Source organism: Anser brachyrhynchus, assembly GCF_964034855.1.
Source record: "Anser brachyrhynchus genome assembly, chromosome: 5".
In the NCBI taxonomy this organism is placed as follows: domain Eukaryota; kingdom Metazoa; phylum Chordata; class Aves; order Anseriformes; family Anatidae; genus Anser; species Anser brachyrhynchus.
The window spans coordinates 38,044,018-38,066,943 of NC_137699.1; the positions used below are offsets into that span (position 1 = coordinate 38,044,018).

General features: G+C 46.2%; 1 protein-coding gene across 1 annotated transcript in view; it reads right to left on the minus strand.

Annotated features, from left to right (window-relative positions):
• The window catches only part of LOC308196703 (uncharacterized protein), a 180,769-nt gene that overhangs the window by 82,002 nt on the left and 75,841 nt on the right, over positions 1–22,926 (minus strand). The gene's annotated exons all lie outside the window — the stretch shown is intronic.

Here is a 22,926-nt window from a genome sequence, read left to right on the forward strand (position 1 = left end):
GAGGCTCCCAACAGACCTGATCATAAACATCTACTTCTGTTTCTTGCTTGTTCGTTTTAAAGAGGGAACACTTTTTGGTTTATTGCTGTTGTGGCTACTGGATATTAGCACTGGAAAGCTAGTTGTCTAAGTTGCCTTGGACCTCTCTCTCAGAGCCTTTTTTTCACTACGTGTTTGTTTACCAACATGGCTCCAGATTGTTGGCTAAGATCTGTAGACCCCTGGTGTGGCTACAGGAAATATTTCTAAAGTGTTCCTCTTCTGAGAAGTCTGCAGCATAATAACCATCTCTTTCCAAGAGGCTTCTGCAACAGCTCATTGCACCAGAAGTGCTTTCCCTGTCTCTTCCCTCCTCTCCACCTCTGTCCTCCCTAGAGGCATATTTTGGAGGTAGCAAAAGTATCACCTCTGTAGGAGGCTGGTAGCTAGGAGCTGTCTCAATCCATCATCTGGTGGAGCCAAAGAGCAAGGCCAACTTTCACTCTTGCAGTTCTGGAGTTATTTCACTTGGCTCTTCCAGTTGTTGCTCTCCCTGTGTTTTCCCTCAAACAACAGAGATGACGGGCTGCCTATATATACTTGTTCTTCATGGATCAGGCAAGAACCTCCTAAGGAGACGAGAGGAGGAACTGGAAGTTCTGTGAGCGGCCACGGCTGGGACAGTACAGACATTCACTAAGTGTGACTTTTGCAGGTGCTACGAGCTCCAGTTTCTCTTCCATTGAGTCCTGTGCACTGCAAGGTGATGACAAAAACTTGAATTTCCCTTTTTTGTCATCCAGAGATGCAGGGGTTCCACGTGCAGAACTGCATCAAAACCAGGAGGTTCCAGCTCTAAGTCAGCTGAACTTTCAAAGCTGCCTAAATGATTTGGAAACCTAATTCACATTAAACTTTATGGGAACTGGACATCCAAATTCCCTAGGTGGCTTTGCAAAACACAGCTGTAACTAATTGCTGCACAGAAAGGTTTGGGGAAAAGATTCTGATCTAGAAAAGGAGAGAGATTTCAATGCCAAAAAAGCTTTTGCAATAGATCCTCACATGGTATCCACAGAGCTGATTCTGGGCTACCTCTTCAATGAAGTAAATGGAGCCATTTTACAACAGCTAATCCTCTCTCTGTAACTCTTTATGTGCCTGCAGAGGTTATAAACTAAGTGGGAGAAGGAATTTCTTCTGCAGAGTTTCTAGTAATCCCTGCCACTGCAAACTACAGGGCTGAAAGGTTGAATAAATCAAAACGACTGATGAACAATTCACGCCCAACTCATTCCCATTGAAGAAATTGTCACATTCCATCAGTGAGGCTGGTAAAATCTGTGACCATCTCAACCCTTATCAAGCCTTAATTTCTTCTTCCTGTTTTGGCAATAATTTAACGTTAAAGGTCACAGAGTGAAATGCTCAGAGTCAGGAAGCGGAGGAGCTCTGATTTGATAACAACATTATTTAGCCCCACGAAGCCCCACTTGGTATTTTCTCCTCCTTTGTTCCTTTTCAAGATCATGATCCATCTTCCACTGAAGACAATGGGAGTGTTTCCACTGAATTTAATGAGACTTGGATCAGGCCCTAAATGTCAGTATTACTCTATTAATATTTATGCCGTTGGAAGTATGTCAGAAAATATACAGGATGTGCAGAGTGGCTGAGCGAGCTATGAGAATCATAAATTTTCCTGACTTAGTCATTTCTTCACAAATCCTTAACATTTCTAATCTAACCATGGTAATAATAAAATAGCAGGATTCGAACCTTCTCTTCTTACTGTACGAACTGTAATCTGAGTTGGCTCTGGAGCCAAAAAATCAGCTGCATTGCAACTCCCTATCTAGCTCATGTCCAGTCTCTATCAAACACACACACATGTATATATTCATAAATGTTATTTTAGAAGTTGCACATTAAGTGGCCCAAATTAAAAGACTCAAAACCGACAGGCTGCATGATTTACAGTGTTTAAAGAACCTTAGCTTAGCAGCCTTCAAAGAGGAGATGAAGAGCTAAACCTGTTATTGCAAGGCACCCACAAACATGACAAGTGGCAACCACTCTGAAGAAGGTTTCTCCAGGCTGTTTTCCTTGGGGTTTCCTCTTGACATGAAGAAAGAGCCAGCAGTGTGGCAACAAGGGGAGCCTGCTGGCTTGCTCTGGGAATGCCTGTCAGAGCAGGGTGTGTGGCAACCGCAGCGGTCAGACCCTCTTCATGCAGCTGCTCCAACCTCCCCGTCGCTGGAGAAGTGATGGACAAAACAGTCCCAAAGGCCTGGCATTTCTGGTTCCCTTGAATAAGTCCCCAGACGGGTGGATTCCTCCCTGCCTCGCCGCCCCTTCCCGGCGGGCAGAGCTTGCCTGAGTGGGTGGAGGAATGCGGACAAGCTCGCAGCATAACAGCCAACTGACCACCAGAGCTGTAGAGTAAGGTCACTGGGGAAAAACAGTCATTGAAGAATGCGGCTGAGCTATGCCCAAGCTATGTGGGAGGAGGCTTTGTCTCCTTTGGCATGCTGAGCCCGGCCAGGGCCACAGACAGGGTGGCAAGGGGCAGGCAGGCAACGAGGGATGGGCAGGAGCTGCTCCGGAGACAACCTGGAAGGGGTGGGCACCAGGTACATCATCTCCTAGCCCTGCTTTGCTACCCACAGGTTGGTCTAGACCGGAGCACAGTGTGAGAGAACATTGAAATTATGTACAAACGGGCTAGGTAGAACATCTGAAGATTAATACAAGCCACTTCCGCAGTCCTGCTGGAGATACACTGCTTCCAGGCTCCAGATTAACCCACTGCAGGCTCAGAAATACATTCCGGGCTAAGAGGGCAACAGGGACACTGCCATGTGTTCAAAGAGCATGGAAGAAGTCAAAAGGGAAAAAAGGCTCTCCCTAACCTCCTCTCAATGGTCCCAGAAGTAGAACACAAGCACATTCAACCCCCTTCATCATTTCTTGAGATTCCCCCATTTGTTGCCTCTCCAAACCTTTAGCTATCCAACCCCCAACACATGATCCTAAGAACACACACAGGCTAGGTGGGGAAAGGTGTCAATGCAGGAAACGCAACCAGCAAATGTCTTTGCACTTTACTACATTCACACCTTGCTGATTAACCCCCCCTCCCCCCCGTCCCCCCACCTCAAATCAGCACCCTTACACTCAAGACTACCAGATATCACCATCAGGACAGCCTCTTTCTCTCCCTACCCAGTGTTCAGCAGCTTGAAGACTACATGTGTCCTTATGTGAGCTGAAACATGTACACCAAGCTTTTTTTTTCCAGGCTCAGCATTATTTGTTGTTTAGCTTGCCCTAGGAGTATCTTGGTTTATTAAGCGAGGCAAGGTTTGAAGGCAAAGGTAGCATCTTTTTTTAGACCAGTTGATACTGCTGACATCGATACAAACCTCTCCACATAGTCAATCACAGCCGCAGTAACAATTCCAGGACAATTTGGCTTATCAAAGCACTCCCAAGTTTGGCTATGAGCAGAAATATCGCACAAAACTTTTCCTACTGGATCCAAAAAAGAGCACTACCTAAGGAATCCAGGACTTAAGGGAACATAAAAACAACCAGACTTGTATCTCTCTCACCCAATATCCTGCCTCCAACAGTGATCAACATCAGATGCTTCAAAAATGCCAGAAAATCCACAGCTGGGTAGATTTTCATTTGTATCTGGGGGGTAATCTGTTCCTGGGGCAGTTTCCTCTTCTCCTGTGAAGTCAGCGGTCCAACCTCTCAGCTTGAGGCTATCAATCCAAAACCCCAAATCTGAGTGACCCGTTCCTTGAAGAGCATTTTTCTTGGGAAAAACATGACATTTCTCATGTTGCTAAATAGCAGCCTATGCAAAAACAAAATCTAAGGACTGAAGCTGAGACTTTCAACCGAGCACAAAAGATTTCAGAAACTGAAACCCTCGAGATGCTGGGCAGCTTACATCAATATGGCCCCTTTGAAATTCCCATTCCATAGTAGCAGCGAGCAAAACCAGCTTTTGTAATATTACTTTTTATTTTTCAAAATAATAGCAGGGCAATTAGTTCCGCAATGCCTTCAGATGGGTGTTTTATCAGTCTAATGATGGGTGAAAGGGCAGGAAGCAGAGGGACAGGATGGAATTTGGAGCATGACCCAAGTCCTGCCAGGACACAGGGGAGGGACGCTTTCCGAAAAAGAGAAAACTTTGCCATGGGGGAAGTGGGCTGCCTTGCCTCCATATCCTGTGGATCCAAACTTCCCCCCGAGCATGACATCTCTAATGAAAATATGCATGCAGACTTCTCTGACACGCTTCCCGCTCTACTCTGGCAGAAAAGCCTATCCGTGACAATCCGAGTTGTGGCAAAAATAGGTGTACCCCTGCTGCTCAGGCAGTATTAGTGCAGTGGAAGTTAGGGAAGAATCACACAGTGTTATGGTTTGGCAGGAAGAAGAAAAAGTATTTGATGAGATAAGACAGATCACAGAAATGACCAGCTCTCCTGACTGCTAGAAACTGAAGGTTCAAATAATGGCCCAAAATTCAATGGGTCATATCAGTTAGGCATGAAGTTTTTCCTTCTTTCTTCTATAGAGTCAACATTTCATCAGGAGAAAAATTCCAGACCAGCCCTCCATGGTGTGTATCTGTTAAAAGACACTAGTGCTTCACAAAACCATTCTTTGGTCTTTTTTCCTCCTCTTTTTTTTTTTCTTGGAAAAATCTGATTTTATGTATCTCACTTTGGAGCATCTAACAAGAGATAAGCATTAAACATGTTTCAGAAGTCTTGGCTGGAACTAAGTCAAAGTTTGAGAAGTGGCTTATACGACTTGGGTTAGTATTTCAGTTCCTATGAGTTTATTGAGTATGAAAAATAGCATTCTCCTTCAAGTGTTCTATTTAAATAAAACTGCCATTTTCAGCAATAACAGTTTGGGATAATCTGCATTGAAGGCCAGGCTATTAAATAAGTCATTTCTTTCTTAGTTGTTTTGGAGCTCTTCCACCCCAGCCATTCACTAAGTATTCAATGAACCTCCTTGAAGTTCTTATCAGGCCTTAAACTATAACAAAACTTGGGGAATTTTGCCTAGATTTCAGGCCTGTGTTGAGACGAACTCAATGCTCACAGTCACTCTGGACCACCAGTAGTTCTTTCAGGCACTTTTCTGGTTAGAAAACATAATATGCTAGGAATTTAAACAAAGGTGATGTATCAGCAAATGACCCTCAGACAGTGTGATCTCATCTCTCAGCCGCTCAACATTTGGCAAGAGGAATGAAGTTTGTTGCCCTTTAGCAACAGCCCAACAAAGCAGACAAAAGTTAAAATACCCATACCATTTGAAACACAAACGAATCTTCTCAAAACTGCCACTTCCCTTCCTCTCCTGCCCCACAGAAGAGAGAAATAGACCATTTGCCATTATTTCTAATAACACCACTATTATTTCTAATACTTCTGGCAAGCAAGAGGAGGGACATAAGCAGTCATTTCCTGGTTTAGCCATGGAGGCAAACAGTCAACACCTAATTTTGCAAGCACTAACCGCAGCATCGGAGGAGGCTATCTCCAGCATCACCACCAGCTCAGGTACAACCTGGGCCAGCCTTTGGGAGTTCTTAAGAGGCAGCTGGAAGCACATGGCCCCAGAGATGCTTGCTCAGGAGAGAACGAGCTGCAAGCCCTCGAGCCTGGCTGCTAACCTGGCGCATGAACCAGTGACCCAGTTTCCCTTCTCAGCCTGCATTTGATGCTTTAAGCACTTCCTATCAGGGATTGTCTATTATGGTCTGTCAAATGGAAAGCACCCAAGACAGCAGGATCCTGATCTCTGTTTGGGCATCTAAACCTATTGCAATACAAATCAAAAATTAATGTTCTCTTGCTGTCACTGAGACTCTGCTTCCATTCCAGGCTTGAACCTGGATGAGCAGGGGTCCCTAGAAATAGAACAAATAAAGAAACGTAGTAAAAAGAAAACAAGCAGAAAAAAACTAACAGAACTTAGTATCTGACCTATGTGCTGTGTCCAAGAAGCTTCTCCGATGGCTGGGGATATTCCTAAGATGGTATCCCTGTGTGACTTTTGGTTACTAAGTACTCAAGATTGATGCCCACTAATGGCAAATGTCTCCTTATCAGCTCTAAATTTTGCATGGTATGTGTAAGAACTGGATTATTTTTGAGATCTGTACCCATTTCCCATATTAGGTTGAAAACAGCTAAAAAGTCCTGAGGAAGGAGATGGAGGGACAGATACACAAAGCAGGAGCACAAATTCATACACAGAGCACATTTGCATAAAGCTCATTTCTTTAGGAAACCGGCTAAGAAAATATGCAGAAATCCTTTCTCAGCTCTAGGATGCTGGAATTACATCTGGCCTAGCGTGCCTACATCCACCAGCCAAGGCAGCAGGGTTGTGAACATGCCCACTAACACACACAACGAGAAGTTGTGTCTTTTTTTCTCCTTCAGAGATGAGATCAGGCCACCAAAAGCTGAGGGACGTGTAGAAAATGAAGAGCGGCCTTACCAAATCAGGCTGAAAGTTCATAACCCAGTATCTTGTCTCCAACAGCAGCCACAATAGATAGTATTTAGGAGGAATAAAATTCAGTGAACGTATTTGATACTTTCCTCCAGTGTCCTCTTCCAACAATTTTTATTCAAAAAATTCTGAAGCAGAATGCAATCACTATGCACTTAATCTCTACAGCTTTCTCTACAATAAACTTCTCCCCTTGAGCTTGTGTATACTTGGAAGTCGCAAATTTGTTGGGATCCAAGGTTTTGCTTGGGCTTGCTGAAGACATGGAAGGTCTTCTGAAGCCTCAGCAAGGCGACAACAGCCACCACACTGTGTCCCACCTTGCTCCTGCTCGCTGGAGGCGTACTGGAGGAGAGCGACTGAGGGTGAACAACCCTTGAGCCGGACTGGGCTAGGAAGAACGAAACACAAAGCCCTGGAGACTCTGGACTTATTTAGACAACAAGAGGGCTTGCCCTTTGGTGCTTTAACTGCCTCCAAGATAAAACTAAGCTGGTTAAAGGACTCCCATCACAGCGCAGACCCCATTTATGGAGGGTTTCCTGGCACAACCAAGGCAGTCAAGAGCTCGATTCCCCGCAGTTCTGGCACTTGCCGAATGGTGCGAGCAAACCTGACACGCGGAGCTCTGGCTGCGATTCGGCCTCCAGGCCGATGTCAGCTCTGAGCTGGCCACCAAACACCTGTGTTAGCTTTCTGCTGGTTTTCCAAAATCTCTCCCCAGCTGGGCCCTGCCCCAACTTCCACCGAAGTCCACGTGGGCAGCTGACCTGCCGTAGGAACCGGGTGGCGTCCAGGGTGGCTGAGGGGACCGCCACCAGCTGTCCCACGGCACCAGGCCTGCTCAGCTCCCAGCCGCCAGGACTTCTGCATTCCCCTCCAGCTTAGCGGGATGACCAGCACCAGCCCTGGCACAAACACAGCCACTCAAATCAGATGTCACCATCCAAGCAAGGCGTGATTGTCATCGTCCCCTGGCACCCCGACCTCTCCCTCCCACCGAGCCGCAAGAGCATGCCGCATCTTGTGCCCACATTTTCTTTCCCAAGAAAGCCCCGAGGGGCTTCTTTGGCACAGCTCACGTTGCTGGTGAACAGCTCCCTTCGACTTCCATGTTTATATCGTTGTGGTTGTTAATTTGAGAGAAGCCTTTTATTTTAGACACCCCTCTCCCCACCCCCTCTCCCTCCACAGGGGGGAAAAAATGTGACCTTTAGGATTGTTTATACCAATCAACAAGAAGCCCTCGCGCTGCCGGATTCCAAGAAACACGAGACAGTCCTGGAGCTGGAAGAGGGAGGGGAGCCGGGGAAGGAGAGGGAGCAATCAAGGTCAGGAGTTCACAGACAGGATAAAGCCAAGGCAGGCCGAGGAGACGGGGTGGCAGGGCATGCCCTTTCCGTTCGGGGAGGCACCGCCAGCCTTGGCAGCATGGCAGCGGGTGTGCAGCAGACCAGAACACCGCTCCCGTGTCCCAAGGTGATGGGAGGAAGGAGCTGGTTGCGAAGGGAGGCCTCAAAGGATGAGGGTGTGCGCTTCTTCCCAGCAAAACCCTCGTGGGTCTTCTCCCAGCATCTGCCGGAGGACTGAGAGGCACCCAAGACGGAGCAGAAATCATCACAGGCCAGTTTTGCAAGCCAGCGCCTGCTGTGATGAAGAAAGTGGTTTGACAAGACAAGGAGGAAGATGAAAATATTTTCCCACTGTTGAATGCAGAAGTAAATAAATAAGTAAACAGACAAGCATTCAAATCCAGGAATTTCCCTTCATTGCCAGCATTAGCCTTCAAGGGAGTAGCACCACAGATTTTTTCCTACCACTGTGCTGAGCCAAACGAGCAAAGGTTGTGGCTTTGGGGATCCAAACTTCAAGTGGCTAACAAGCAGACGATGCACGGTTTGCTAACATGTTCCACGGGCAGCTCCGGCCTGGTGTGAAGGCCAGCGGTGCCTTGTGCACCAAACGCCAGCACCGACAGCAGGGAGAATGCCTTTCAAGTTCAAAGGCGGCCCCAGCCCCAGCCCAGTAGGTTCAAGCCTGGGTGAGAACCGAGGCGTTGAGGGGAGGAAGAAAAGGGGCGAAGGATCAAGAAGAACCGCAGGGGGACAAATGTGGCGGGGCAGCCAGATGCTGCGATACAGCACAGCACTTTTGGGCAGCTGGCCCGGTTCAAGGCAGGGGTTTTCAGGACAGAGGTATGTTTCTTCCTTTGAGCCCGCTCCCCGAACAACACATCACAGTGGCTGTGAAGCTCAGCCCCAAGGTATCTGGCACAGAGCAAGCAGCTTGACAGCTTCAGTCACTTTCTTGTGGTCAAAGCTCTCTATGAATCTATATATTTACAATTATAGGACTAAGTCTTGTTCTCATTTACACTTATCTTCGCCATTGGCTTACACAATATAACCAGAGGTGGTATTTGGCCTATGCATTGCTTTTATTTCTTATGTTGTCTGCCCAGATATATTATTTATGACCCATTAGATACATTTGTTTGTTAACTAATAAACCTCAGAAAATATTTTTAATGAAAGACTGTATTTTTAAACAACCATGTCGCCACTCCTCTATTAGCACTCGAGGATTAAATAAGACTGTGAGTAGTTGTTAAATAACAATTGGTTACTGAAACACATGTACTGAGGTTTTGGTCTTCCCATTACTGAGGCTAAAGAAACGATGCTTCTACAACCACACTGATGTTGCCCAGCTGAATTCTCATTTCAAAGCACATTTCAAATGCTGAATTTTAAACCACCACATGGATTTCTCGCCCATACCTTCAGCAGCACTGGACATGCTGTGAAGGAGAAAAGCAGATGGATGTCACAGCTGGTCATGCAGAAGTCAAATCTGATTCTCTTTAAATACAATTAGATGGTTGTTCTTTGGGTTTAGGGCTTTTTTCTCTCTCTTTCTATTCTTTCTCTTTTTAAAGCAGTGCTACCACACACTAATTCTTCTGCTGGGTAAAGCAGGGCTTTGATAGCATCTAGGATTTGCAGGCTAGGACAATTACCCCACGCAAGCTGTGCACAGCTGCACTGCTGCTGGAGTGACAGTTGTACTCACTTTCCTTGCTGTACCAAACTGCCAGAAGTCTACTCGTGAAAGTGAGCCTGGAGTAGCATTTGTGGGCTGAGATTGGCCACGTCATCTGTGATACCTACATCCACTCATCTGCCAACATGCTGTCTGCAATCTGAAACGTGCTCCCATTTTATTCCTACATTGTATGGGCGATGAAAGAAAATGCCAGGAGAGAGACATGGCTAACACAGCCAGCAGTTACTTGTTCCTCCCTGGGTCCTGTTTTCAATATAAGTGCTTGGTTTAGGTTATTGTTTCTCCTTTTTCCTCTTCATTCATTCTGGCATTCCATCTTGCCATGCAATTGGAGCTATTCAACTCAAAGATAAAAAGGATTCATGAAAACGCTCAAAGACCAAGCTGGGTTGCTCACTGACACGGACTGTGTGTCCTGTTTTATATGACTTAGGGAATAGTAGTTCCTCTGAGAAATTATTCTCCATTCAGATCCTCAGCAAATGTGTCCTGATTGGATACAAATGAGAAAAATGAAATGCAGATGATCCCTTTTTAGCTGCAGCTCCGAGGAGTCCTACGCAGCATGTATATCTTTGGTCAGCTATCTCCTGGTTTCTGCCAACAAAAGTGTTGTTCCTACCTGCTCACATCTGCAAGCATCACCCCTGTTTCCTCTGACTACCGCACCAGCAAGAACACCAAGAGAAGGAAACCGTCTCTGCCTCGCCGCTTTTCAAGGTCTTAATTTTGTCAAAAGCTTCTGAAAGTCAAAGTAGCCCAGTTCCAGGAGTCAGCTCGTCCTTACAAATGGAAATGCAGACTCAGCCCTGCCTACCTATTGCCAAACTCCACGCACACTGTTTCCCGTTTGCTGGCACTGGCTCTTCAGAAGTGCCTATGCAGTAAGAAATACTGGGCACAGAGATCTTAGCTGGAAATCAGCAGTGGTCTCGTGAACTGCCACTTCTGTTTCTCTTGCTATTTTGACTTCTCTTGCAGCATTGTCAAGTCAGGAGGAAGCCACGTAAAAGGAAAGAACGCTCAAAAAAACACAGACATTGACACAGCAAGAATTGGGTTCCTCCTTCTTCCCCTAGGCACTAAGATACCAAACCCTAAAGCATACTCTTGCTGTTTCAAGGCAAACATTCACTGGGAATTTTTCCTTTGTTTTATGGCGCTTGTCTGTCATACCACATGACAGTGTTTACCTGCACAGGAGAAAAGATTGTGACAGAAAGGCCAAGCACTATCTTCTGTTTCACTTATCACCTCATCCTATCAGCCTAATTTGGTGATCAGTAGAAAACACCAGGAAAAACTTCCTTGTTCAGTGAACCTTTCTGTTGTAAGAACAGGGATGCCCTCTTCACACTCCCCCTCTATCCAAAAAAAAAAAAGCCAAACAATCTTCAAAAGGCCCCCTGAAATAAATTAGCCTATAGAGAACATAAGATAAATATTTAAATAAATAAATAAATAAATCAGCCTAATAACAAAACTATTCCCAAAACAGAGAGCTTGAAATCCACAAAAGCAGGAGAAAAGATTCCACGGGCTCTAACGTGGGGTTTACCCCACTGTTGAGTTTGAAAGCATCTCGCACACCACGAAGATGGATAGTAGCATAAAACTAGTGTAAAGGTAGATACATCAGCAGTCTGGTCCATGGCCAAAATCTCATTCCACCCCTGGAAACCCAAAACCGCAAAGGACTGAAGTAAAACTCTAATGATATATCAGAGCTACCTGATACCTCCCGAGCTCTCCGACTCAACAGTCTTTACAGCCAGTGAAGGGGCTCAGAGCTGTACTTTATTTGTGACCATACTCTTAAATGTCCAGTTTAGGTAAAAGAGTTTATGATTCCCAGGCTATGATGGATATCCTTGCTGCAACCACAGCTGTAAAGACACAGTCAGGATTATTTTGAGCATCCATCACCCACCCGACTTGAGCCTTGTGTCTCATCTGTCATCTAAGTAGGGGGTGCAAATCTCATTATAACCACCAGAGCGAGTCATGTGTTACAACTTCTGTGCATGTCCATTACATTCAAGAATAACCTCCCAGCTCCTCCAGTGGGGATGGCAGAGATGGATGGAGATCCCCCTTTGATCTGGGGAGTTCTTCCTCTACCTCCAGTTTGTCTCCAATTGCCTCCAAGGTCATGCTGTCAGGACAGGGACGGCACCCTCCCTTGCATATGAATCCCATCTCCCCTCCTCCAAAACCACAGTCTACACGTGTTTGCTGTTACTTCCAGATGTGTCCACAACTTGAAAGCGGTGATTTGAGAGGAAAAAAAAAAACCAAAAAAAACATTTAGAGCTGGAGGAGCTGAATCCCCCTTCCCCTCCCTCCTTTTCCTTCAGCATCTGCCTGGGCTGTCTACACAGTCAACACCAAATTGTTCAAGGGGACTCCACATTCGCCACACGTGGAAGGATTAGAGACATAAAGTGACTTTTCCTCTCCTCGTCATACTTAAACCCTCTTCTTCACCTCACTGTCTCAGAATTCACTCCTAGAGATCTCTGGCTAAAGCTCCACCAGCAGATATCTAACAAGAAACTCGTTTGGTGTCCTTCCCCGTGCTGGAATGAAACGGATGTCTGCAAAACAATGGAAATGATGGCACTCACTAGGGCTAGATTGCCTGGATGGATGCAACAGCACGTACAACATTAATATATCTTAATCCTACTGTTCTCACTCACGCAACCCTGGCAAAAGGCTCGAGCTCTGTCCTGCAGACATCTCCAACCCTTCAATAGCCAGAGCGGGGGTCCCTTTCAGTGGCTGATCAAGGGGATCGGGATCAGCAGGAGCACAATGTTACTTCTGTGGGGTACTGCAAGCTTTGGATTTTCCCTTGAAGAGGACAGAAAGGGGAGGGAGAAAGGAGCAAGCCTGGCTCACGTGAGCATCTGGAGCACTTGCTCCATCGCCTGAGCACCTCCGACACAAGAAGGGTTCACCCCTGGTTTAGGGAGTCGTTCTCAGGGTGGCTCTCTTCCCCATCAGCGGGTGAAGGGCCACCCCCTCCACACTCTGTGCTGTGGGAAGCTAATTTAGAAGCCAGCTTTGCCATCTGTGGACTACCCCATGCTGGGAAAAGCCTCAGCTGGGGAGATGTGCAGACTTTCCAGAGCAGCGCAAAGAAATGGGAGCGTGGGAGAGAGTATGGACCCAAGAATCCTCCTAAGTCCCTAGCAAACTTCTCTGTGCATCCCCCAGACTCCACCTCTTCCACCAGAAGTACCTAAACGTGTCCCTACAGTGATGGCTGCTGTTGACATCGGAGCAGACTCACAGCAGCACTCCTGCTGCTGCCCTCAGCTGAGTCATGACTCACGAACAAAGGGGATTTTGACCATTGTTATTTTATTATTTTCATTATTTCATTCATCATCTTAATTTCCCTCTCTCACTCCTGGTCAAAAGAGAAAGACATACAAACACATATACACACACAAAAGAAAAAGAGAAGGAAAAAAAGAATGAAAAACTGCCAACATGGTCAACATCTGGAAACTGATTTCCCAACCCCAGAACAAAGAGCTCTGAAACTGTGGCTCCAAGTCTCCTGTTTGTGTTCTCCCATTATGTAAAAAGTCCTATAATAAAATCTAATAGAGAAGAAACCCAAGAGTCGGCAAGAATAATTTGGAATTTATTAGCAAATGAGATCCGTTTGGAAGTTCTCGTAGAACTGTACATTGGGCTTACAAAGCTATTAAATCATACACCAGGGCTTGAAAATGCTGCAGGAGCAGGACAGCTTTCGGTTCCAGAAAACCTATCCTTATAGATCAGGCTTGGCTTAAATCACTTCTTTAATCCCGTCTAAAATATTTGTGCCATTTCTGTTACTTCCCATGTTCAGAAATATCATTCTTACCAACATTTAGTACTGTGCACGGGTGGGGAAAAATTATGGAGACACGGAGAACACCAGGGGGAGAAAAGGGGAGAAACAGAATTTTGAGATCACCATTCTTCAGCAAGGGAAGGGGAGAGATGCAGTTCCTAAAAGGGTTTAGGACACTAGTCCTTTTTACCAGGAGGAAGTTTCTTAGAACGGGTTAAAAATCTACTACTGACACTTAACAGAAAAGGATTTTGCAAGTCACCAGAAATGTTCGTGTGGGAAAAATATTTTCAAAAACATTCAGTTTTTAATTTAAAAAACTGAAACCCCATACTATTTCAATAGAAAAAAAAATCATGCATTGTTGAGAAACGGCACAGTGCACCCCACTGGGACAGAAAGAAAAGCGTTATTAGTCGAGAATTGTTGAGGAGAAGACAATTATTTGAGGGCCTCAAAAGAAGATGCTCCTCTGAGCGGCTTGATCACATACAGATATGCCCAAGAGCCGTGTGTACTTCAGCTTCTCTTTCCCCTGACCCTGAAATTTGGGTGCCCTGAAGAGCAGCCCACCACGCTGGCACCACATGGAAAGCCCAGGCTCACGGACAGCAGGATTCATCCTTCACCTCCAAGCCAAAGCAATCTAGGAAGACACCACAGCTAGATGCACATAAATGAGTCCACATTGTCCAACAGTCTCGTGGTCACAACCCTTCCCCCCCCCCCCCCCCCCCCCCTTTGATGTTACTTTGCTATGCTTATGTGAATCATTGGACCTAGCCTTTCATCTGGGCCCTTGGGACGCGTTACAAGGATGGAAAGAGAAAGGCACTACTTAATAACGCCTTCCAAGTGTGAGGGAGAAGAGATTCCTGGAAAATCTGGTTAAGACGGTCCAAAAACCTTCTTCGAAGAAATGTGGCAAACTGTATATAGCTATTTATGGTGGAGATGGAAGTTAGACTACCCTTGAAGACAAGTGGCTGCTGCCCAGAGGTCTTAATCATCATTCCAGTTAGTCATTGAAAATTAAACACGTCATAAGGAGGTGGAGGGAAAGGGCTACTCCAAATAAATAGCCTCATTATTCTGCAGGAACTGTTCTAGCTCATATATGTTTACCTACACTAGCGTTTAAAAAAGAAGGCACCGAGCCAAACCATGGATCCAGAACTTGAATTCTGAAACCAGACTTCTTTCTTCATGCGTGGAATTGCTCAAACAAGAACAGAATTGGTCAAAGCAATGTTTTTCTTTAAACAAAAAGTGGTTTTTCTTCAAAAGAAAATTAATTTATGAGCATTTTCTTCTCCCCTCCCTCAAATTTTTCTAATTTTTCAGTAGAAAAAAACAGAAAACAAGAAACTTTTTCAGCTTTGGTTTTAGCCTTGTTTTTCTTCATTCCTCCTCTGTTGCCTCCCTTTTCATGGCAAAACAGAATAAAAACAGATGAGAAGGTGAGGGGGATAATAAAGAATTCCACATGTTCATTTATATCTTGAAAACTGAAGTTCTGAGACTTTTTCTATTTCCTTGAGATCAATTCCAATTTTTTCCCTGCTTGCATTTTTACTGTCAAATCAGTAAAGTGAACTTTTTGGGAGTGTTGCTTAAAAGCACCTTCCAAACACTACCAGGAGATGCTCTTAGGATGTGATCTGTACTGCTCCTGCCTTCCTTCATGCATCCTATCCACGCAAGAAGCGTTCTTGCTGTCTGCAGGCACGCACAGCTCTCAGATGCAGCCAGGTGAAGCACAATAGCTCAGCACACCGGCCACCACACACTAGCTGCTTTTCTGGGAAAGCAGATGGCAGAGGAGCCGCAAGTAACATGTGGCTGCAACCTCTCATTACCAGACCTGCCTCTGCCATAGCTACCCAGGGTAAAAAATCAGCAGCAGAGCACGTTCATAGCCTTGAGCCTCCAGTCTGCAGCCTCCTCAGCTCCACAGTCATCGTTGCTTTCACTTATGAGCAGCAAAAATACAGCCTGTGGACCTCGACTTCACCAGCTGAAGACAAGGTATTGCATTCCCCATCACTTCCCTGCACTATTTATAACCCAATCAAAGTGAAATGTATAATTGTTATTAATAAAAATGTTTCCTAGCCTCTATGCTTGCACAGGAAAACTTGAAGGCAACACCTGAAGGTAGTTACAGGCCCACAAAGTGGTAAAAGAAAAACAGGTACGTATTCCAGCCTCGTGGCTTTTAATCCAGAGTCATGGTTTGTCGACAATTGACTCATGATTTTTGAACGCCGCTGAGGCTGGCAATCCTGACAGTGAACTTGGAGAGGTTTTGCCAGTTTACTGAAAGGGAACTGGGGACTAGAGCTCGTGATGCTGACGCTTTTCAGCACTGCGAGTCAAGTCTGTCGTGCATCTTGGCTGCATCCTCTCCCACGGAGACAGCACGCACAAGTCTCGTCTTACCCTCTCTTGCCCAAGCCAGACCTCTCCCTCGAGGACACACACGGTGTAGGGCAATCCTCTGTGGGTGCAGAAGCAAGGTCCAGTCCTCCTCTTCATAGGAATTAATGAGAATTTCTGCCTTTGGTGTATTCAGGGAGACAGGGTCTTGCCCAAAGCACATACCAAGGGAATGATTCTTCCAGAAATATGAATTCTCTTTGCCTCATACCAAAACATTCATAGTAAGACCAGGCAGCGCTCCGCAGCAAAATATTGGCAAGAGGAAACGCTAATAAAAGACTAAGACACTAAAAAACACCAAGAAAAATCTCCCAGAAGAAACAAACATAAGAATATGCTGCCCATTCAATAAAAAAAATGCTAACAAATTAATGCTGTCTCATGATGATATTGAACTATTTACAGGAAGAGAGCGCAGAATTTTGGCTGGCGAAGGAGAAAACTATCCATCACAATTATTTTCTGTGCAGAACAAAGTGGGGAGGAAACAGAGGAGGAAAAGTGGGGGAGTAAGGGAATGGTGAAAGAGAAGGGACACAAAAACAGAGTACAGATTAAGAAATTGATGCAAAAAAAAGGAAGAAATGAGGAAGAATGAGAGGGGGACAGAGCAGAGTTAACACTAGGTCTTGCTGCTCACTATTTACCTGCCTGGAGCTAGAGTCATTGGCATCTCCCTTACGGGGCACAGACTCATGCACTTACTCCTCAAAAGCAGTGGCTTCCTAACAGCACCATCAGCACGAGCAAAACACTCGTGGGCCAGCTGGGGCAAAGCGAGTACAAAGCATATGCCAGTTCCCATTATTAATTTGTTTTATATCCACATCGTTATAGATGATTACCTGAGTTGATTTCACAGCCTGGGCCTTCCCCGGCCGGTAGCCCCAGTGATTCACGACACTTTCTGTTAGTGACTTCACCACGTTGCATGGAAAATGCTCCAGAGCTGCACGCGTGTGCTCGCATTGACTCAATGACTCCTTGGGTCGGCATTTAGCAACCTGACCCAAGTCTGCCATCAAGACAAAGGCACTTCTTGTGCGGCTTCCAAGCTGTATGGGTGGGCACCATACACCGGAGCACGCAGGGGAAGTCAGGAAAAGGTCGTCCTCAAGTATTTAGTTTGTACAGGTAACAGCTGAGGGTGCCGGCACAAGAACTTACTCAAGGCACAGGTTGGCTCTTCCCATCTCTGCCAACAGCCAGCAATGGCAGTGTAAGTCGCAAGGCACGTAGTCCTTTGGGATGCAAGAAGCACCCCAAAGAAAGCAGAAGTGCTCCACACAGCTCTTGACACCCATGAGGAGGACCGTCCCATGAAGCTCTCAGGAACCACCAAGGCCTTCTCATTCAGGGAGAGGGAGGTATTTCTGCATCAAGAGTCAGCAGGGATGGCAAAACGCTGCAGAACAGCCTGAATTAGAAGATGAAACATCTCACAAAATAGCAGTCTGACATTACTCAGGAAGAACACGCAAGCTATGCTGTAAACCCGTGCACGTTGGATACGGGAACCTTCAGGGCCAGAGCAGCTCCCTCACAGCCAAACCACCTCCACTCTGCAGGCACCTTAGAAATGGAAGCTCTAACCAAAAGGTTAAATAGATGTTTTCCCCTCCCTTTTTTTGGAGGAAGTGGGGCTGAGAGGGTGCTCAGATTTCCCAACTCCTTCTGCAGTCTTTGGCTAATATTTTGTTTTAGAAAAAATCAAAAATAAAAGCAGCAGCTTGGAAACAGGGTGTACCATGAACCCAGTCATACATCCTGCATGAAGAGTGGTGTGCTCAGATGCCCAGAATGGATGCAAAAGGAAATGTGTCAAGGAAACACTTTCAGCAAGCAATGTTTTTTTTTAGAGGGGATGAAAACAATCATCACACTCCTGCTGGGTTTAGTGCTTTGGTTCTTTCTGACAGAATATTAAGAAGAATGGGCAAAACTCAAGCCATTTTGTTTTGCCGGAAAAAAACTGAGTTTTTGGTTTGAAATCAGATTCTATCCTGATAGAGACCTGTTGGTTAAAGTATTGACCTCAAGTGCTTCATTCAATGCAGAAAAAAAAATCCCCCATTTTTAATTCAGCAAGGAAGCCAGGATTCATCCCACCTTCCCTGCCATTTCAGTAACGCACCAAACACAACCTCCACTTATTTCTGAAGAGGTTATGCCTGCTTCCCACACATCCTGGAACTAAGGCACCCCCAGGGGTCTGTCGGCCACGGGATAAAAACCCTCTAACAAAAGCCTAAGGGGCTGCAGGCAGCTCCAGGACCTCTCAGAAACCAGAGTTAATGCTACGAAGACAGGAACAAGCAAGGTCTCTTGTAGCTACCACAAACCGCTGCTGCTCTGGTTGTATCAATCCATATGTGCTCTCCATCAGCTCAGAGGGAACAAGGTGCTGGAAGATGTGCATCCCCAAACCAAGGGTTTCCAAGGAGCAGGTAAGGACCCCACTGCTCTCCTGTAGGCCTGCGATGGGCAGCAGCTGAACTGGCAGTTGTTCTCACCTCATTGTGTCAAGGCTCTGGGGAAATGTGTTTTCCCATCTGACTTTGAACTCTTCCAAGCTGGTCTTGACCCCATGGGGAGAAAAGTCACAGCTGCTGGGCACAGCACCTAATTGTTCACATTTTGCCAAGCTAACAATGCACCAAGGGCAAAGCTCTGTCACTTGAAGGAAGCCCTGGATAGCACTTTAACACTCTCACACCTTCACAAGGGCAAAGGAGAAGGCGTGACAGAGCCAGACCTCCCCGCTGGCCCCCAGGGAACTCTACTCACCACAGCCATGCCCATTTCTTCCCGCATCCCTCTGGCCCTGCTGCAATAAGTGACACCCATTCCCATGGCAGGCACGCCACGCTGCTGCTCCCCTGACTGGCGCTACTTGCTACCCTACATCAATACCAAAAAAAAAATTAAAACATCTCCCTTGGGCATTGGGCAGTGCATTCCAGCTCCTCTCCGGTCACTGTTTGTGCAGTGTTTTAAATACATGAAGCATTATATAAATGCTAACTATTATTATAATGTTCCCCTCCTTCCAATCAACTCCCCCCACAGACCCACAGACGCATTCCCCACCTCCCGTTTTAGCACGTCCACGGCCCCAGAAATTACCCTGTTTTCATTTACCCTGCCCTTTGCCATCCGATCCCAGCCCTCAGCAGCTTTAAATAGTCTGCATTATTATGAAGGCTTGTTAGAACTTGTCCCTAATCACTCCAGGAATAATCCTTGATGGCTTGTTTCAGGCCGTGTGCGGATGGCTGTGCGACAACAGGGCTCTGGCCAGCCAAGGGCCCTCCTGGAGAGGGAGGCAGAGCCCGGGGCGTGATGCAGGATGAACAGACCCCTGAAATGGAAACCTACTTTTCAGAAAAGAAGGGGCTGACCGCGTTACATGTTGATAGACGCCAAGCAGCAGAAGCCAACCTGCCCTTTAAAAGCAAGGACATTGGAAACGGTGCCGTCGGTGCCTCCCCAAACTGCACTCGCTCCTTCTGGTCCTGGGGCTTGCACTGTTTCCCCAGCACACATGAATTCCTCTGCTATATACCTAAATATAAGCTCTTGCTCTGCCAGGGCTACAACCCAATCCCGTGACGGTGATAGAGATAACGAAAAGGAAGACAGATCTGGTGCTTAATAAATCTGTTTCTCTAAGTTGGCAATGGTGATTTCAGTGTCATTCACAGGAGAAAATCCAAGGCAGAGATAAATCCGCTTTTTTTGGTTTAGGTTCCAGCTGCAAGCTTAGAGGAAAACAAATTACACAGTCCTACGACAGCACTGAGACTCTACACCAAAGCAGGAGTATCTGGCAGGGCAAACAGACAACCAGATAAATGTTTGCCTGGGGTCACATTAGCCCACCAAGATGAAGCCTCTGGTGTTCACAAATTCTTGTGTTCATATTATGCATAGCCAACATTTCACCGGTTATGTTCTCAGGACACCATATGCACTAAAGTAGGAAGCAAGAAGCAGCTGAAAAGCACCTGCTGGAATAATACCATGACAAAACGCCTCTGCACCATGGTTCAGCATAGTGCTTGCCCAAACACACGGCCGTCATGTTTTAGGATGATCTCAGAACACATTGCTGTGCATCTCACCACCTGTAGGACACTAGATGTACCTGAAGGAGCTAAGAACAGAAAGGGTTTGGGGGCTTGTCTTACATTTCCCAAAAGCTTCACAGGTATCAAAAAAAAAAAAAAGAAGAGACTATTCACAGGCTTTTGGAATCAAGAGGTATTGATCATTGCATCAGATGATGCAAAGGAGATGGTTTGGGGATTTCAGATGAAATGAGTATCCTGTAACTTAATGCTGGGTCAAAAAGAAAAAGAAAAAAAAAAAAGTGCAGAGCTTTTACGGCAATTCTGTTTATTATGGGGGCTACAAAGAAGAAATCAGTGCTTGACAAAAAGCTGCCTAAATGGCTGGGAGGAAAAAGGGCAGCAAACTGAAGGATGTACGGTGTGAAGCCATGTGGACTGCAACAGAGATGGGTGTTAAACCTCAAGGTGCTGGGCTCCAGGGGCCCCACACAGTGGCAGTATTGAGGGGACCACAAGCTGCTAAAAAAAGACAGTTGAAAAAGCTTCTGGCCACACTGGAGCTGGTCCATTTTCTTTACATGGAATTAGCCCACTCACAGGAGTGCTCACCTTCTAATATGGACACAGCAGGAAAAGCTAAGAAATAATATTAAAGAAAACTCTTTAAAGGGAAAATCCTTACATTGCTGTAGTCCACAGAGAATTTTGCAAAGAAAGTTCCATTGTTTTGCACTGCAGACACGCACACAGAGACAGGGAGAGGTGAGTATGTTTTATTTAAGAGGACCCAGCCAAATCAGTGACAGAGCCAAGTATTAAAGAGCTTTGATATTTTGGTCATGGAGCAAGATGTGGCTATTCAGTCCCATTTCATGCTTTGCATCCTAGCCCACAAATTCTGGGTCACAGGAGGGTGAACACTCAACACAGGCTCTTCAGAAACCCAGGAACACATTCTGTTACTCAGCTGGGCTCAAACCAAGTTACAGCAGAAGATGGAGCTGTCTTCATGATGGGCAGAACCACCTGGGAGCCAGCACTGACTGCCCTCCTCAAGGGGCCAGCAAGCAGGGAGGGATCTAAAGCACAAAGGATGTTCTCCGAGGCGCCTACAAACCCAGGGCAGAGACCAGTGAAGCTTGGAGGTCAGGCTCCCAGCAGTGCTGCAGCGGGCAGGCACTCACAGGAACTACAGCAGTGACACGCACACAGTAAAGTTTTCTTCAACACGCACAAGGACACCAAACTTGAAGACGAGACAGAAAAGAGGTCTCCCTAAAAATATCTGCCAAAGTCAGTCCTACCTTGGGTTGGACTGCCAGAAACGCAGTAAGCAGCAGCCATTCCTTGAGAAGCTCTCCTCGAGGAAGAGCCTGAGGACACTGGGAGCACAGCTTTACTCTAATGGATGTTCAAGCAAACACTTGGGGGGGCTCACACTATTTCACCATGTGGACCTCACTAAGATGTCCACATCAGAAACTGAGACTCCCTGCAAGCTCTAGAGACGGGCACACATTTTTTGAACATGATTCAGAGCCCAGAGGGTAGGAACCTAGCTCCCGTTCTACTTATGTGGTCCAAACCACTGCCCTGAGGTGCCTTCCCCTCTTCTTAGTCCACCCAGTGCTCAGGCAGGCTGCTGCGCTAAATGGCAAATATTACACAATGACAGAAATCCCTGACATCTCCTGTATGTAGCAAGCATGGTATGAGCCCAGGGAAGCTACCTGAGATGGGGAACCTGAGGCTGCCTCGCATGCCAGAATGACAGAGCTGGGGCAAGCTCTACATTTTATTTATTTATTAGTACACTGGTGAAGTCTGGCACATGAAAAATGGAAGAATGATAACCAACTATCACTAGGCATGCATACAAAACAGTGCTGCTCTTGGTGGGAGAGACAGTAAAAGCCAACTAGGACAGAATAAAATCAGATCTTCTATAGAGGTGCTACAGAGAGCATCCGTAAGTGGAAATCGGGAACAAAACAATTTACTGATCACTGAAAGACTAAAAGTTGACTAAAGCTATACAAACAGTTGAGGTAGTCCTGGTCGAAACTGAACTTACAAAAAAAAGCAGTTTGGATGCAATGAGCATCACTTGCCACCGCCATGCAGCTCATTAGTTATTTAGCCATAGTTAACTATTGTGTTCCTGACAGGTTATTAGCCAGGAAAGCCTCATTCTCTGCAAGCATAAAAAACCCACACAGGAACAGCAGAGGTAAAACTGCCGAGCGGGATTTTGTACATGGGACATTGTAACATCTTATCAGGCCCCAGACACATGAGATCAGAAATGCCAGCTGGAACCCACAGGGCTTATCTGGGCACTCAGAAGTGTAGGAAGAACGAGAGCCAGAGGAGTTTTATTCTATATGAATCCATGAATGCTGCCATTGTAGATAAGGAGCGAAGTCCCAGGTTCCTCTAAGTCAATGACAAATCTCGGTTTGACTTCATTTGGGCTGGGATTTCCTGCTCAGCATCCAAGTGTAAAAACCATGCTAAACACAGGAAACAGACAGCAGAAAGTCCCAAACACCCCCACAGCTCCCGACTGCGCTGCTTTCAAGGCCGGCATGAGCCTACCTGCTAGCTGAGAAGGATGGCTGCTTGTGCTCGGCTTGGGCTAGTTTTCTGGGGTTTAGGGTCAGGCTTTTGGGGGGCTGAAGGCCAGTTTTGGTAAGCCAGGATGTTCTCCTGTGCATGAAGTGATGAAGCTGAACCCCAAGTCACAGCTCATCTGCTGTCCAAGGGGCCCTGGGATGACCCAGGGCTCTCCAGCCCTGGGGGCAGGAATCCCCAGGGTGTAAATGAAGGCAGTGTCCAACCCCAGAGATACACCAAGAGAAAAGAGCTGTTAAACTGCGAACAAAACGAAGAAAACAAGCCGAAGCCTGCCATCTTCCACAAGGCACTGGCTTGCTGGAAGGAAGC